The sequence below is a fragment of the Aquarana catesbeiana genome, linkage group LG06, assembly GCF_042186555.1.
Source record: "Aquarana catesbeiana isolate 2022-GZ linkage group LG06, ASM4218655v1, whole genome shotgun sequence".
Taxonomy (NCBI): domain Eukaryota; kingdom Metazoa; phylum Chordata; class Amphibia; order Anura; family Ranidae; genus Aquarana; species Aquarana catesbeiana.
In genome coordinates this window covers 92,333,217-92,341,480 of record NC_133329.1, presented here as the reverse complement: position 1 = coordinate 92,341,480, position 8,264 = coordinate 92,333,217, and positions in this window count along the sequence as shown.

Below are 8,264 nucleotides of genomic sequence, written 5' to 3'. Positions count from 1 at the left end.
AGGAGGGAGAGAAGGAGAAGCGGTTGTCAGCTAAAAATCGATACAAAGGAGATCGGTGTTCACAGCTGTTCCCCGCCACACCGATCATTCCCGGAAGTTCGTGAGGCACTTGCGGTTGTGCGGGAGCCGCCACAGAAATGCGTGAGTTTCCCGCACCTTGGGGGAGACTTGAGGTGTCCGTAACTCTATACATTTTGAGAGCCTCCATAGTAGGAGTACATATATAAAAATGGATAAATTGATGGCAGGTAAGCCTTGAGGTAGTCCATCCCTCCCTAAAGGCAGAGGAGCGCATTTGGCTCCCAGTAAACAGCACAATGGCACACACCAAATAACTAACAGTACAAACATATGGCAACTGCCCCATCCTATAACTGGTCTTAACAGGAAGGAGCACATGGAAGGTCAAACAACAACAACAGAAAAATTCCCAGCTCAATTTACCAGCCAGCCTGCAACAAATTGGATTGTTCTGTTCATGTTAAAAACAGGGGTTTAGTTTACACACATTTGCAAATACATGCGTAAGCTAGAAGCTATAGGTCAAATGAACTGATCATGTTCCATGATGCACATTTCATGATGCTTGCAATGTCATAAAAACGATTGCTCTCTTGGCAGGTTATAATGAGGGCAGGAGAGGGCAGATATATGAAGGAGCTTCACCCATTTCATAAAAATATTGAAATCATAATGTATGTAAGGAACCAGGTATTTGGGTGTTATGAATATAGACTGTATACTACTGTACTGGCTAAGTATGTCCAGCAATAAAGAAAGAACCTTCTTGCTCCTAATATCAGCTCTCATCAGGGTTAATTCAGACTAGTTCCAGGGCAAGTTTTTTCTGGCATAAAAAAATTGGCATATTGAATGTCTGTGTCAAATATGGATATTGTATAAATAGGGTTTAGACTTAGGTTACCCTAAAAAAGCCTTATATAGTCCTTGGTTCATTGTATAGTCAAATGTTTGGATATTAATATGGCATGACCCTTTTCACTTTGTGACTAGAACAGCCTCCACTCTTCTGGGAAGACTTTCCATAAGAATTTTGAGTGTGTCTGTAAGGATTTGTGCCCATTGAGCCAAAAGAACCTTTGTGATGTCAGGAGGAGAAGACCTGGCTCACAATGTTCATTTTAATCAATCCCAAAGGTGATGCTTATGCTTGAGGTCAAGGATGTTGTTCACAGGAACACAGTCATGCTGGAACTGAAAAGTACTTTCCTAGTCTGTTCCCACAAGGTTGTAAGAGCACAGTTGTCATTGCATGCTGTAACATTACCAGTACCCTTCACTGAAAACACCTGAACCCAATCATCTGGAGGGGTGTCTACATACTTTGGCTATATAGTGTATGTATCTGAGAACTACCACATTTAAACAATCACATATAACGAGATAAGATAATTTTTTTTGAACACCTGTAGCACACCCCCGAAGGGGCTGCAGATGAACACGGATCCCCCACTCCTGCACATCCAGGCACACCTAATCTTCACAAGCTTCCTCAATCAGAGAGCAGTCCGTAGCTTTGTTTTGTCTTGTTTTTTATTAGAGGGTTAATAACTTTCAATAGGGATGGGAAGTTATGGGATGCCCACTTTGCCATCGGGAGTGCTGGCAGTTTGCATCCTCCAGAAGGTGGTGCTGTCGCATTGTTTGGAGAGGCGCGGAGGTGCATTGCAGGGCAGACGCTGCACACGGTAGCAGCGTGGTGTGTGGGGAACTGCGGACAGTGACACCCCCCCCCTTCCCCTCCCCACTGAGACAGAGAAGGGCGGCACAAGACCCGGGTCAATAAACGGAGCCAGAGGCAGCGTGAAATTTCGTCAATGAGCGGGGGGGGGTGACAGGGGGAAGTGACACCCCACTGAGACTGACAGTAGAGGTAGGGGGGGCGAGACCGGGAGTGTCAGGCTGTCCAGGAGAGGCGGCGGGTAAGTGAAACCATAGACTGGAGGGGGGAGTGTGTGACAGGCAGTCAGTGAAGCAGCAGGAGCACAGACGCAGGCTGACCAGGGGAGACTAAAGGTACTGGCAAACCCTATAGGAGACTGTGACAGGGACTGAGTACCTGAGTGTGGCTGAGTAACTGTTGAGTACCTGAGTATTGTTGGGAGTGCCTGAGTATTGTTGGGAGTACCTGAGTATTGTTGAGTACCTGAGTATTGTTGGGAGTACCTGAGTATTGTTGAGTACCTAAGTATTGTTGGGAGTCCCTGTGTATTGTTGGGAGTAGTTGAGTATTGTTGAGTACCTGTGTATTGTTGGGAGTACCTGAGTATTGTTTGGAGTACCTGAGTATAGTTGGGAGTACCTGTGTATAGTTGGGAGTACCTGTGTATTGTTGCGAGTACCTGAGTATTGTCGAGTACCTGAGTATTGTCCGGAGTACCTGTGTATTGTTGGGAGTACCTGAGTATTGTTGGGAGTACCTGAGTATTGTTGGGAGTACCTGTGTATTGTTGGGAGTATCTGAGTATTGTTGAGTACCTGAGTATTGTTGGGAGTACCTGTGTATTGTTGGGAGTACCCTTGTGCTGTGAGTACGCGAGTGCTGTGAGTACCCTTATATTGTGAGTACCCGGGTGCTGTGAGAACCCGGATGCTGGGAGTACCCGTGTGCTGGGAGTACACGTGTATTGTTGAGTATTAGTGTCAGGAAGCTAGTTGTTAGTTAATTGGACAGAGTAAAATTCACAATCCGCATTAAATTAGTGGGTGCGATGCACGGCAGGTATGGAGATGCGACTCGGTGCACATCTTGCGGCATGTACGCGTTCCTTGATCATCCGATCGAGGGCGAATACTGCTGCACAAAACATAAGCACGTTGTTTCCCTAGAATCCCAGGTTCTGAATCTAGGGAAGCAGCTGTCAACACTGAGAAGATTCTCCATACTAAAATGAGAGTTGGGATCGTACCAGACAGGCGCTGGCAGGGGCCAGCACAGAGGCGGGTGGAGACAAAGAGGTGCAGGCACCAGAGCAGAGTAGATGGGTGACAGTCAGGAAGGGTAGAGGGGAAAGTCATGGAGGCCGGTCTTGGGTTGGAACATCCCAATAAGTACGCCCTGTTGCGCGATATTGGGGAAACCAGTCGGGGAACAGCATTGGTGGAGCAGAGTGACTCCCCTAGCTGCCAGGGGAAAAACACCTTCAGTGAGGGTGGAGGTAAAGCCAAGGGAAAGGAAAGACAGATTCTGGTGGTAGGGGACTCAAATATTAGAAGGACAGAGAGGGCAATCTGTCACAAAGACCTGAAGCGCCGAACTGTATGTTGTTTACCGGGAGTTCGGGTTCGACACATCACGGATCTGGTTGACAGATTACTGGAAGGGGCTGGGGAAGACCCAGCTGTCATGGGGCAAGTTGGAACCTATGACAAAGTCAGTGGAAGATGGAGTGTCCCAAAAAATGTTTTTAAGGACTTAGGAGCTAAATTGAGGAATAGGACCTCCAAGGTAGTATTCTCAGAAATACTACTGGTACCTCGAGCCACACCAGAAAGGCAGCAGGAGATTAGGGAAGTAAACAAGTGGCTGAGGAGCTGGTGTAGAAAGGAGGGGTTCAGGTTCCTGGAGAACTGGGCCGACTTCTCAGTCGGTTACCGGCTCTTTGGTAGGGGCGGACTGCACCAAAATGGGGAGGGTGCAGCTCGGCTGAGAGAGAAGATGGCTGAAAAGTTAGAGGGGCTGTTAAACTAGGTGAGGGGGGAAGGGTCCAGACGTAGAGATAGCCAGCGTGGAACAAATTTCAGAGGGTAGTATTGGGGGCATTAGTAATAGGTTGACTAAAGCACCTAAACCCGAGGTAACTAAATTAACAAGTCCAAATTGAAACCTCAGAACAATCAGCAAGGAGATTGTATGCAACCGGACAAAACTACGGGGCTTGTTCACTAATGCCAGGAGTCTGGCTGATAGGGATGAGCTTCGAGTTCGAGACGAACGTAAGTTCGTCTCGAACATCGGCCGTTTGACTGTTCATCGAATTACGAACATTATGGGCCGTTCGCGTCAAATTCCAGTGGCCCGTCACGGCCCATAATTCCCTGCAGCATCTCAGTGCATTGCTGGCTGATGATTGGCCAAGTATGCACTATGACCCGCATGCTTTGGCCAATCACAGCACAGTAAGAATGGAGAGCCATAATTGGCCAAAGGCAGGGTGGCTTTGGCCAATTATGCCTCAGGAGATTTAGTACACGCCCCACACTATATAAGGCCGCCTGGAAGTCGGCCTTGTGTAGTTTGTCCCGGCATGCTGAGAGATAGAGAGAGAGACAGTGTCATTTCATTTGAGTTAGAGTTAGATAGAGCAGGCAAGCGAGTCAGTTAGCTGCAGTGTATTTAGTATATATATGCATCCCAGGTGTTGTATGTGTATATATATATATATATATATATATATATATATATATATATATATATATATATACACACTGTATTCAGTTTAGCTAGATCCGTTCCTGTTATTCTCTTCCTAATATATTTACAGGCAGGCAGCTGCAGTACAGTGTGTTAGTTGCACAGTGTGCAACTAAAGCTAACTGCAGACAATTGCTGGTGTTCTCTTCCTAATAATACCTCAGGCAGGCAGCTGCAGTATTTTCAGTCAGTGTACTGTATCCTGTGCACAGTGTGCAACTAAAGCTAACTGCAGACAATTGCTGGTGTTCTCTTCCTCATAATACCTTAGGCAGGCAGCTGCAGTATTTTCAGTCAGTGTACTGTATCCTGTGCACAGTGTGCAACTAAAGCTAACTGCAGACAATTGCTGGTGTTCTCTTCCTAATAATACCTCAGGCAGGCAGCTGCAGTATTTTCAGTCAGTGTACTGTATTCTGTGCACAGTGTGAAACTAAAGCTAACTGCAGACAATTGCTGGTGTTCTCTTCCTAATAATACCCCAGGCAGGCAGCTGCAGTATTTTCAGTCAGTGTACTGTATCCTGTGCACAGTGTGCAACTAATGCTGCGTACACACGAGCGAACTTTACAGGAGACTTTGTCTGGCGGACTTTTCGACGAACTTTACGACAGACTTTCCGAATGAACGGACTTGCCTACACACGATCAACCAAAGTCAGATGGATTTGTACGTGATGACGTACAACCGGACTAAAACAAGGAAGTTCATAGCCAGTAGCCAATAGCTGCCCTAGCATTGGTTTTTGTCCGTTGGACTAGCATACAGATGAGCTGACTTTTCGACTGGACTTGAGTCCGTCGAAAAGATTTGAAACATGTTTTATTTCTAGGTCCGTCGAACTTTTGGTGAAAAAAAGTCAGCTGGAGCCCACACACGATCGAATTGTCCGACGAACTTCGGTGCTCCGGACCAAGTCTGCCGTAAAGTCCGCTCGTGTGTACACGGCATTAAGCTAACTGCAGACAATTGCTGGTGTTCTCTTCCTAATAATACCACAGGCAGGCAGTTGATTCAGCTAGCTGCAGTATATTAGTGTACTGTATACTGGGCACAGTGTGCAGCTAAAGTACACTGCAGACAATTCCTGTTGTTTTCTTCCTAATAATACTACAGGCAGGCAGGCGATTCAGCTAGCTGCAGTATAATCGGTATATATATACATCCCAGCTTTGTGCAGCTACATCTCACTGCAGGCCATTCCTTGTGTACCTATTCCAATACATCAAAGACAGTATGTCTGGAAGGCCAACAAGGAGAGGCAGACAGGCACAGACCAATAAAAGAGGGCAAGCAGGCTCTGTGTCTAGAGGCAACAGTGCTGGTCGTGGACACGGTGCATACTCATCAGCACGTGGCTGTGGGGCACGTTTGTCCTTTTTCTCGGCAGCTGGCCGTGTTGAGCCCCAACATGCCGAAGAGTTGGTAGAGTGGATGACCAAGCCGTCCTCATCCTCTGTCACCCAGGCTACCTTGGCTGCCAATGCAGGTGCCAAAGCGGCCTATTCCCTGGACTGGAGGTCATCATCAGTTACTCCTTCCCTAGCCCCACCGGAGGAGTCCCCCAAACTGTTCAACCACAGTGTCGGGTACATGCTACAGGAGGATGCGCGGCGTTTTGAAGGCTCCGATGATGGTACCCAGCTTGAGGAAGGCAGTAACGTGAGCCCAGAGAGAGGGGTTGCCCAAGAAGGACTACAAACTGGCAGTCATGTTCCCCCAGCTGCAGCATACTGCCAGGTTTGCTCCAGTGACGAGGAGGGAGGGGACTGACTCTACGTGGGTGCCTGATAGGAGAGAGGAGGAGGAGGCAGAGGCACATCTCCAATGAGGCAGGATGCCCTCCAGGGGACAGCTTAAGGGCAGTTAACCGACTGCATCACACCGCAGAGATCCGCAAGTGCAGGGCGCTGGTGACTCCATGTGTTATTCTAAAATTTCTTTGGTGTGGGCCTTTTTTGAGACGTGTGCAGCAGATCGCACCATTGCTATTTGCAACATATGTCTGAAGTGTATCAAACGTGGACTAGACAGCAAGAGCTTGGGCACCACATGCTTAATCAGACATATGTCGAGCTCCCATGCAGCCTGTTGGCAACACTACCTAAAAGACCCACACCAAAGAACAAGGCGGACCTCTCCTTGCTCCTCCTCATCAGCTGGGATCTCCAACCCCACTATACCTTCAGTCCTCTCAGAAACCTGCACTGAGAGGAATGAAGGTGTAGAATTAAGTGTGCCACTGCCAGGTACTTGCGGGCAATCTGCTATCGGTACACCAACGTCCGATTCTAGCAGACAGATTTCCCTACCCCAGTTGCTCCACCGGCGAAAGACGTTCGCTCCCAGCCATCCAAATTCCCAGCGGTTGAATGCTAGCTTGGCTAAATTGCTAGCACTTCAACTGCTGCCTTTTCAGTTGGTAGACTCTGCCCCCTTCCGTAAGTTTGTGGAATGTGCGGTACCTCAGAGGCAGGTTCCCAAACGCCACTTTTTTTCACAGAAGGGGATTCTGGCTCTCTACCGGCATGTGATAGGCATTGTCCATGCCTCGCTGGACAGGGCGGTCAGCGGTAAGGTGCATATTACCACTGACTCATGGTCCAGCAGGCATGGACAGGGACATTACCTATCTTTCACCACGTACTGGGTGACTCTGCTGGCAGCTGGGAAGGATGCAGGGCAGGGTGCAGTAGTGTTGGAGGTTGTTCCGCCATCACGCCTCCAAAATTCTACTAGTGGTGATTCTGCCACACCTCTCTCCTCCACCCCCTCCTCTTCTTCTTCCTCCATGGCCTCTTCCTGTGCTCATTTGTCCTCGGAGCCAGTGGTGCTCCGTAGGCGTTCAAGGGGCTACGCAAGCACGCAGGCAAAAAGATGCCATGCGGTACTTGAGCTGGTGTACTTAGGGGACAGGAGCCACACTGGAGCAGAGATTCTGTCAGCTCTGCAGGGGTAGGCTCAGAGGTGGTTGACGCCACGCCAGCTTAAGCCAGGAATGGTGGTCTGCGACAATGGCACCAACCTCCTCTCTGTCCTCCGACAGGGACAACTGACCCATGTGCCCTGTTTGGCTCACGTCCTTAACTTGGTGGTGAAGCGTTCTTGGACAGGTACCCGGGCTTACAGGATGTCCTGAGGCAGGCCAGGAAAGTCTGTGTGCATTTCCGACGGTCATATAATGCCAGTGCTTGGCTGGCTGACCTCCAAAAGAAATTTAATCTGCCCAAGAACCGCCTAATCTGTGACATGCCCACCAGCTGGAACTCAACGTTGGCCATGCTGCAGCGGCTGCACATGCAGCAGAGGGCCATCAATGAGTACCTGTGCGACTATGGCACCAGGACAGGGTCAGGGGAGCGTTTTTTCCCCACGCCAGTGGGCCATGATCAGGGATGCATGCACTGTCCTGTCACCATTTGAGGAGGTCACGAGGATGGTGAGCAGTGACATTGCATGCATCAGTGACACTGTCCCTCTTGTCCACCTGTTGGAGCACACGCTGCGTGGAATAATGGACAGGGCACTTGAGACAGAACAGAGGCAGGAAGAGGAGGACTTCCTTACCTCTCAAGGCCCCCTTTATCCAGACAGTGTTCCTGCGTGCCCGCCGATCACACAGGAAGAGGACGAGGAGGAGGAGGATTGTGTCAGCATGGAGGTGGAGCCTAGCACTCAGCATCAGCAGCACTCTTTAAGGGATCATTTACAGTCCAAAGAAACCCATGGACTTGTACGTGGCTGGGAGAAAGTGGCTGCGGATCATGTCGCCCTTAGTGACCCAGAGGACTTCGGACCGAATGCCTCAGCAAACCCACGCTGCATGGCC